Here is a 9,860-nt window from a genome sequence, read left to right as displayed (position 1 = left end):
TATATATATATATATAAAAAGGTATATATATTTATTATATATTTGTTTGTTATATATTATATATAATAATAATCTATATATAATAATATAATATATATATATATATATATATATATATATATATATATATATATTATAATATTGTAAAAATCAAACATGAAAAATAATATATATATATATATATATATAAAGGTATATATATAAATATATAAAGGTATATATATATAAGGTAGCCTTCCTTATTTCATTATATTTTCCTTTTTTTGGATTGCATGTGTAGCCTGTTTTTGGATTGGACTATTTATTGTTAATTTCTTTACACTGTCGGCTATATGTGGTATAGCCTTCCTATTTGGCCTCTGAATACGTATTTGATCTATTTTGGAAGTGTCTGGATATAATTGCATATTTATGTTTTTTTTCTAGAAGTCAGACTGTGTGTATTAGCCTATGTGATTATAATGTTGTTGTGATCACGTGATTCGGGTCTTCTTTGTATCACACCTGTGATTTCTTCTCCTAATGAGTAAACATGGCGCATGCGCTCCTCATACCTGCAGAAAACGACCAACTAAATATCCAGTTTTAACTAGGTCGGACCAGAGTTTAGTTCTTTACACATTGCATTTTAACCTGCACCTGTCTCAATCTCTGCAGGTGATTTAGGGATATTGGCCAATGTTAATAACGTTATATCACAAAGAATATTAAACAAAGTGGCCCAACTTAGCTTGTTTTTGCAGGCTAACTAACGTTATAGTTCCGCCATTGATAAAACATTTCAGGTAAATTCTTTTATATTTTTTAAATAAATGATATACTGGTTCATTAAAGCTCTAGTAAAGTACCCAACTTGTGTTTTTAACCTTCTTTCCCAGCTGCTAACTGAAAGTAATGAATGGGTCGAAGGCTTTGGGAGAAGATACTGACAACAAGCACATGCAGCAGGTAGGTAGCTATAGCTATTCCTGCTCTAAACACAAGCTAATAACACCATGCAGCAAATGTGGTGTCAACAGACCCTTTTCGCAACAGAGGCAGACATTGTGAAATGTATTAGCAGCAAAACCACAGTTGTAACTAAAGCTACATTACCAGTTCTAAGTTATTACCAATATCAGTGGTGTAGAGTTAACTGTCTATGTTAACTCAGTGTTATGGCTCACTGGGAGCCATCATATATATATTGCACCCCTGCTTTGCTCTGACTTGTCAAACTATCTGTTGTGAAAATGTCCATATATTCATACAGTTTGTGTGTTTATTTCAAGATGTATTTGAAACATTTACTATCTAAATGCTGTGTGTGTGTGTTTCTCATGGAGTTTTCGAGTATAAGTTTATATGTAGGCATATCGTGCAAGGCTTATGTCAAACTGGGACTCTCCTTAGATGAAAGTCATATATTTTTTTTTACAGTATATTTGGTTGCAAACTGTATCGTTTGTCTTCAGAGGGACCAAATTATTATGTTAGATGGTACAGTGGCACTGCACTCTCTGTTAGTTAATCGGGTTCTGTTTAAAAGAGAAGACACAACCCAATGCAATATGGTTATATATAGTTTGTGAAATTGCATTTCAACATAAGTAACAGTTTTCTTTAGTTCAAACATGTTGGTGGGTGTTCAGAGGATGTATGGTAGAAATAGTTTCCTTTTGTTTAATTGAGCCCATAAATGGCTGTGTGCTCTGCACAAGGTAATAACATAAGTTAGGGCTGACCCAAACGCTTCAAAGCTTAGACCATTGCCATGGATCTCCAAATCAGTTGCTTCAGTTTTAAAATGTATTTATTTATTTATATATAAGTATGTAATAATAATGTATATATATCCCAAAATACCCCATGAAATAAGGAGTAATCCCACAACATTATTCATTATTCATATTTAACATTATTTATTATTAGTTATTCTCAGAGGGATATTGCTGTACAGTCGTGAAGCACTGTCCCGGACACTGAAAAGGGGGAGATGGCGACAGACAGACAGAAGAACATGTCAGTCTGCTGCTCCTATACCTTCGAAAGATTTCTCACCGAAGCTTCGAAGCCCACAAAAATGGTATTCGGGACAGCCCTAGCTTGAGTACACTTGACACCAAGACAACGAGCCCTAAAAGAAGATTTTCAGAAGATAGCAACGTCCCATAATGCACTATACAGGCATATTTTTCTCATAAAATTCAAATGACTATTTGTGTTTTGGGTCCCTGACACAATCCTGACAAATATGGAACATTAAGAAATATTAGTTCCTCAATGAAATATTGACCATTGAAGTTTATAAAGGGGAAATGTCAAATAGAAAATGGTTTTGATGAGATGGGAACCGGGCGGCTGTGGCTCAGGAGTTAGGTTGGGGGTAACCAGGGTTGGCAGTTTGACCAACAGATCCATCCTGTCCACATGTTGAATCGTCCAGGTGCAAGACACTGAATCCCGAATCGCTCCTGATGGTCAGCGCCTTGCATCGGTCTGTGTGTGTGTGTGTGAATGGGTGAATAAATAGCAAATTGTAAAGCACTATATAAATGCAAATATTTACAGTTATATATCAAGATATTACGTCTAGGCGTATCATAAGCTAATGTAATATTGTTTCTTATATAGCAGCATTTCTTGATATAAATATCTTTGTGCCATTTCCACAGATTTTTGTCACTCTTGACAGACAAGGTGGAGGGAAATGGAGTACACAATGTATTGTAAGTATTACTTGGGTTTGTCAGTATCTGTTTGGTCAGTAGATGGCGACAAAGTATAACATATATGGCAGCACATATGAAGTGATGGGATATGTACAGGCCTTTACATGCAGTACAGTCTTCAGTCTAAAATTGTAGATCCTTTTAAAAGTAACTTGTTTTATTATTTAAATATTACGCTCTCTGCCATTTTTGAGAATAATTCTAACTACAAACTATTTAAGGTCTTGAGGTGGAGAGGAGAGGAGACTAATAATAATTGTATTTGGCTTACAGTGTATCATATTGAGATTTAGGGCTGCAACTAATGATTAATTTCATTGTCGATTAATCTGTTGATTATTTTCTCAATGAATCGATTAGTTGTTTGGTGTATAAAATGTCATGAGGTAATAGTGATAGCAGTAGAATATAGTAAAGGAAATAGTAATATTCATAATACAAAAGGAACATATTGTGTCAAAAAAGATTTAGACTTTACTTTCACTGTCTCTTAAATTAGTGAAGAAAATATGACTTTGCATAAAGAGAGGGCATGCCTGGTGTACCTCACTAATCTGCCATAGTAGTTTGGAAGCCGTGTAAGCGTCAGCCTCTCCATGTACTGTAGACCTATCATTTGCCCTCTTTCATTTTTCAAGGACATTTGGGAACGGCAGAGATTTTGATCCAATTTCTGGACGCTGGTTTCTTTACACAACAAAGTTTGTTTGGTTTCCCCGGAGGATTAAACTGTGAAACGGGCTTTATAATCACAACCTAAAAATACGAGGCCATATTTGTTGTTGTTGTCTCCGGTTTCGCCGGTCCCCCGGTACGCTCTGTGAAACTCTAGATCTGATGCGCGGCTCCAGCCAAGAGAGATGCAATGCCCGACAATAGACTATTTTCATATGAGAGAGAAGAGACCCTTTACTAGTAGAGGAAGTCCAGAGCATTTTTCACCCATCAGCTATCTGTTGCTCTAACTACTTCAACATCCCTCTGTTGTCTCTCTTTCTCCTTCTCCTCTGACCGGAACGATGGCTCCCTCACAATGATTTGTAAATGCTTAGAGCAACACAGTTGGGCGCTGTGATGTTGTAGTAAATGAAAATGGCTGTAAATAATTTGTCCAGTTGGCGATCATCACTAGGTTACCAACCACTTACATAAACAAGAATCTGTTTTACGCTTAAAAATATTAGTTCTTCTCCTTCTCAATGTTTATAGAACTACCATCCGTTTAATAGTACTTGCTGCTTGCCATCTAAATTATGTTGTTAAGATTTATGTAAACCAAAAAAAAAGGTTGGTTGAATAAATAAAAAGCTGGGTAAACTGAACTGAAGAGGTTTTGCCCTCCACTGTGTCCCTGGTTGGTGAAAAGGTTCTGGGGGTCCTCAGATGGAGACTGTGGCCACTTAGGGGAAAAAGATTTGACCGTAATAGTCTCTGAATCTGTTGATGTCTCTCTCGCTCTCTCAGATGAAGTAATAAAGTTAGCTGTGTTGGAGGCCCTCCACGTCTCTCCATAGACCACAATCAAGGCCCGTGCAGTTTTATTGCAGTTTTATTTTCATATTGTCCAAGAAATCTCCAGACTCCCTCCTGTGCCCATTGCCATAAATCATATATTTTGACTGTAACTCTTCCACTCTGCGTTTTTTATTTATGGGCGAAGGCGATAAAACATGCAGCGTGCACTCTGTGTGTCCACAGCTGTCATCTGTCTTGGACTTTATTGTGAAAGTGAAAAAAAAAAGTCAAGTTTCATTTTTTATTTCCCTGCACAAATCTCCTTCCCTGTTAAAAACAGATGCTGATAGAATGAGAAAACACAATAAATGGAGATTTTCATTGTTTACGTCGCCAGACGTTTTCCGACCAACAGCTTTATGGGTTATAAAACCAAACAGTGTCCAGCTCTGTTTAACAATAGGTTCAGGTGGTGGTCGTTGTTTCATCAGCAGGAGGTGCTCTGAACTAATGGTCAACTCACAACCAGAACTGCAAATTCTTGATCATTAGTTAGATGAACAAATTCTCATTATGTTGTGCTGATGTTTCACTTATTTGGTTTTAATAGTTGTAACAAAACTTGAAAGTTTTAACAACTGTGTAATTTCACGAGCGTAAACAGGGTCATAACATTTCTTCACGATGACCTGCACCGAGATGGGTTGTGTGTGAAAAAAGACATGTTGCGCAAAAGAGTAGTTTTTGTTTGTCCTCATACATGCAGGAGGGGGTTGTAAATGAGATAACCTTTTCATGGTGCTGTGGAGCATGGCTCTTAAAGTGGCAGTAGGCAATATATTTTTGGCACCGTTGGGCAAAAATTCCTTAATAACCTTTCAGCATATTGTAATTCAAGTGTTCTGAAAGATAATTAGACTTCTGCTCCTCCTCATGGCTCTGTTTTCAGGCTTTAAAAAATCTTGCCCGTGACGGGAGACTTTGACCAATCACAGGTCATTTCAGAGAGAGAACGTTCCTATTGGCTGTGCTCCCGTCACGTGAAAGGTAGTTTGGAGTTCCTTCAGGCCATCTCAGCCTGATCTCAACATGGCTGCTGGGTCGCAAACTCTCTCATTTTACAGCTAAACCGTGCACTCCAAGATGATTCTGAAAACATTTGAGGAGAGAAATAGGCATTACAGTAACATAATATTGATTCATATTTGATCAGCGCTGCCTAGTTTGACTGTTTGGTCGGCGTTCGCAAGTAATTGACAGCCGGCTCTCATAGACAGCAGATGGACAGCAGACCTCAGATCAGCTCTGACTGTTTGTTTTCTACCAGTCTGTGAAATCTTGCAGATGCCTTTAGGAGCACCGGAGGACACTGGAGGACACAGAGGCACATGATTTTTTTCAGGTTACCTGTTTCATGTACTACTGTCACAATAAAGCGCCCATTTTATAAAAATAACTTTTTTAAATTATATTTGCTCCAATCTCGCCTACTTGAGCTTTAACTCCTGTTTCAGCTATAGTCATGCCTGTATCCAGAATTTTTGATATTCTCAAGAAGACCACCCTTTTAATAGGTCTATGTATTGGCAAGAATCTGGGGATACGATACATATCATGATACAGGGGTTACGATGCAATATATTGCAATTTCTTAAATCTAATGTTTCGAAAACTGTCATAGTATAAAGAATACATCACCATATGCATAAAATCTGAGGGAAAAAGTTTACTTTTTTATGCAATCAGAACAGTGGGATCTGCATTTGTATTTATCACAGTATCTGTAACATTCATTAACACAGCACTACTTTTTGTGCAATCTGAGTCACTCTCTGCCACGAATCTTTGCATGTAAACTATTAATTAAAAACCAATATGTGTTTTTTAGAATCGATACAGTATCACAAAACATAATATTGCGATACTTAAGTGTATCAATATTAGTTAACTGTTAAAGGATACTTTATCTATATTGTATTTTTCAACATGAAAGTCCAAATGGTGTTTAGTAAGGTTTTATCATCTTGTTGGCCTAAAAGTAGTCAAATTTAATGTTAACTCCAGGAAAATAAATATTGAGGACATGACTTCAGTTTTCTCAATGGTAGCTGTGACCCTCGCTGTTGTGGAGCCGCTCAGATGTACTGGGCAGTTGCCATGTGTGAATGTACTGGACCGTTTGTAAATCAGGTTGGATTTTGCAGGGACACGTGTTTTAAAAATGACAAACCATCGCGACCCAAATAGGTCTTACCTATAAATCATGAGAATCTTTGTGTAAATGAACGTACCTGACTATTTTTACTACCATTTTTGCTTCACCCTCATATTATCTCGAATATATAAACCAGCTATTTCGTCATATACATCTAATAAATCACAACTTTGTTCAATGCACGTGTTATTGAAAACATACGCATATTAAATACTTTATAAATGAGACCAATGAAATACATTTAGGCGGAGTTAATAGGCTATCTCATTCTTTTTATTTCCTATCGTCAGTAAAACAAACAAAGTCTTTCATATTAGATTCAATGTTATAAGTAGGTTACAGTTATCAGAACTATACGAATACTCAAACTCATGTTATTGCAGATATAAATGTTAAATAAAAGACTATGGAAGGAATTCTGCAAATTAATTTGGGGACCCTTATAAAATCTCCTGCGACCCACCTGTGGATCCCGACCACGTCTTTGGGAATCACTGCTCTAAATCTCTTAAACAGATATTCTCTCTATTCCCCTGTCACACCTGAAACATGTTTATCTTGTAAAGAGAATCACATTATACTGTATCACACTGGGAGGGTGTAATTTTTCAACATTTATTAAAAAAGGAGTAGGCCATTTGATAATAACCTAAACTTAGATAGCATGGCACGTCTGCCTCAAATCAGATGAGTGAAATAACTGCAAATGAAATAGAAGATTAGATATATTGTTCGATAGAATATTATAAAATAGATCATGATATTTTTGCAATTGGGAGTTAGTGGAACTTCCGATTAGCTATGGAGTGATACCCATAGGTCCTGAGAGACGAGCAAGGAGGCGAGTTCGCTGCTGAGTTCTCTGCATGTCAGTATATTATCAGAGGTACTTTCTCATGCTGTCGCTCGGCTCCACAGCGTCCATCTCTGTAAACAGCTCGTAGTCAAATAAACAGCCCTGTCCACGGCCCTTCTCCACTCCCATCACTGAATAGACCTTTGTGTCAGCAGATATTTTATACCAGAGATTGCACAGGTGTAATTAATTACATTAATAACGATAATGCATTGTGTTTATGAGTCTATGGTTGTGGTATTGTGTGTGCTGACTCACTGGCATGACTCACTATGATATTTAAATCAAACCTCGCCGTTGTTAATTTATTAATGACACCTGTGCTTTTTTACTACTATGACAAATCAACATGTTTTATCATGAAAAATCTGATTTATGGATGGGCTTTTAATGAACGCTAGTGCAGATGTAACACTCAACACGGCTGCCAGAGAATTTTCTTGCGATTGGCAACGTTGTTCCTGCGTGTGTAGATTAGAATAGCGTGTTTGTAACTACGGCGACTCGCAACATTATGACTTGGCATTATTAAAATAATTAAAATTCTCTTAGCAAAGGAAGAATGCCGCACCTTTCCTGCTCATTTCAATTTGTGGTCTCTTTTTATGGTTCACTGATGAGAGGTTTCCATGTAAGGCCTATAGCCGCACACACACACACACACACACACACACAGAAACACTCGGGGCACCGCTGAACCTGTTGTAAAGACCTCATAAAGACTCAACATCTGTTTATTGCAATGCATGCCAAAAGATTCTGCAACCACAGACACCCACCCAGATAAATACCCACCCACTTAAACACACACACACTCACACAGAAAGGTCTGCATGTTTTAATTACTGTGTCCAGGCGTACTCACAGGTGCCTGGGCTAAGCAGCGCTCCTAAATAATAATGGAGCATTTTAAGATACTTGATATGCCAATAATGCTTCAGTCATGTCTCACTTCAGAGCTACAATATGTGTCTGCCATCCAGGTCAACAGGTGTGTGCTCATATATGTTGTGCTTCATTAGTATTAACGGCCAATCCATACATTTTGTGACTGCGGCGTCTTACAGTAGCAGTGTTATCTAGTTTTTAATGCAGGTCCTCATCTCACCTTTTTCAGTTCATGCATTTCCATACATTTTGTGTGTTTTACTTCTTGACCATTTCCACCTCTTTCTCTCCATTTCTTTCTTCCTTTCCTGCAGATCTGTGTTTTTTAAGGCCTGGTTGGGTTTCAGGGCTCTATTAAAAGTTCAAAGGCAGCGTTTACTACTGTAACTGGAGCTAGTCTGCACTGAGGCTTTTCACTAATGAGTGCACAGCACACACAAATGCACACACAGCAACACATGTTTCCCTCATGGAGGCTGCAGCGATATTCCCCACAATGAATATCGTCGTTTTCTTGAGGAGCTGTGTCTTTTTGAGAGCCAAAGATCTATCACAGACTTAACAACCCTTTCAGCACCCTGTCCCTGTTTGTTCCCTCTTTTCTCCTTTCCCACTGTTCTCTTCCAAACATGCTGCTTTTCTGACAGATGAACTGGAAAGTAGGATTTTATAAGATGTCTGCATTTCTACATCATCTCCCTCATACAAATAGCCAGAGCTCGGTTTCTCGAGAGCCTGTTTTCATGATCTGCTTTTTGTTTGTAGAGATTAGTGAACTTTAGGGGTGGGAATAATTCTGAAACTGTGGTAAACAGTTATTTCCTAAGGGAATTATAATTACTTTTCATGTAGCAATGGGTCAACATGATTGTACAATTAGTATCTCTAGAATAGAAAACACATTTTCATTATCCCAAAATATTTACAATGGTTATTTGTTAGGGGAGGGAATCACCAGAGGCTCCACAATACGATATCATGATACTTAAGTCACGATACGATCTTATTGTGATTTTAAACATTTTGCTATAAGATATATTGTGATTTATTACCTTTTTTCAACTGCAAATTATGCAGTTTGTCAACATCTGTTTTATCTAATAAGATATAGTTTTCACTCTGTTCATCTCAGAGTTTTCATTCACATATCTTTAGGTCAGAGGTCAAGGGACCCCTATGAAAATGGCCATGCCAGTTTTTCCTTGCCAAAATGTAATGTAAATTTGGAGCATTATTTAGCATTCTTCCCGACAAGCTAACTTGACATCGTTGGTGCCTTGATTCCTTGGGTTTTGCAGTTTCATATGATACCAGTATCTTCAGTCTGGCTTTAAAACTGAGCTCACTACAACCTCTGAAAGACAGAATAGCGGCCGTCGGATTGTTAAGAGGTTTATAGTTTATATAATAAAGGATCGATACTTGACGTCCTTGTATCGATATAATATCGCAAATCAAAATATCGCGTTACTATGCTGTATGTTTTCCCCCCACCACTAGTGAGCGTGTCATGAATACATTAAGAAAATACTCTTTTTTTCATTTATGTAGGCTTTGACAAATACATTTAGATAAATATCTATAAATAAATAATCAAAACAATAAGCTACGATTCATCTCCATCAAGTCATCCTCCAGATGTTTTTAGGGTCATTAAATGTGTTCATAAGAAAAGTTGTTTTTCTTTCATAGGGTCTAGTCACACTTTGTCACCCTACGGCTGTCTTACTAAAAC

The 9,860-nt window shown here is 37.2% G+C and overlaps 1 long non-coding RNA gene across 1 annotated transcript in view; it reads left to right on the top strand.

Annotated features, from left to right (window-relative positions):
• The first annotated feature begins 566 nt into the window (after nt 1-566).
• The window catches only part of LOC141755687 (uncharacterized), a 49,307-nt gene continuing 40,013 nt past the window's right edge, over nt 567-9,860 (top strand). The window contains exons 1-3 of the long non-coding RNA XR_012591319.1: nt 567-785; nt 879-948; nt 2,655-2,708. This is a non-coding gene — a long non-coding RNA (uncharacterized LOC141755687). The remainder of the gene's footprint in view (nt 786-878; nt 949-2,654; nt 2,709-9,860) is intronic.

This window comes from Sebastes fasciatus, chromosome 18 (assembly GCF_043250625.1).
Source record: "Sebastes fasciatus isolate fSebFas1 chromosome 18, fSebFas1.pri, whole genome shotgun sequence".
Classification (NCBI taxonomy): Eukaryota; Metazoa; Chordata; class Actinopteri; order Perciformes; family Sebastidae; genus Sebastes; species Sebastes fasciatus.
This window is presented reverse-complemented; position numbering and strand designations above follow the sequence as displayed.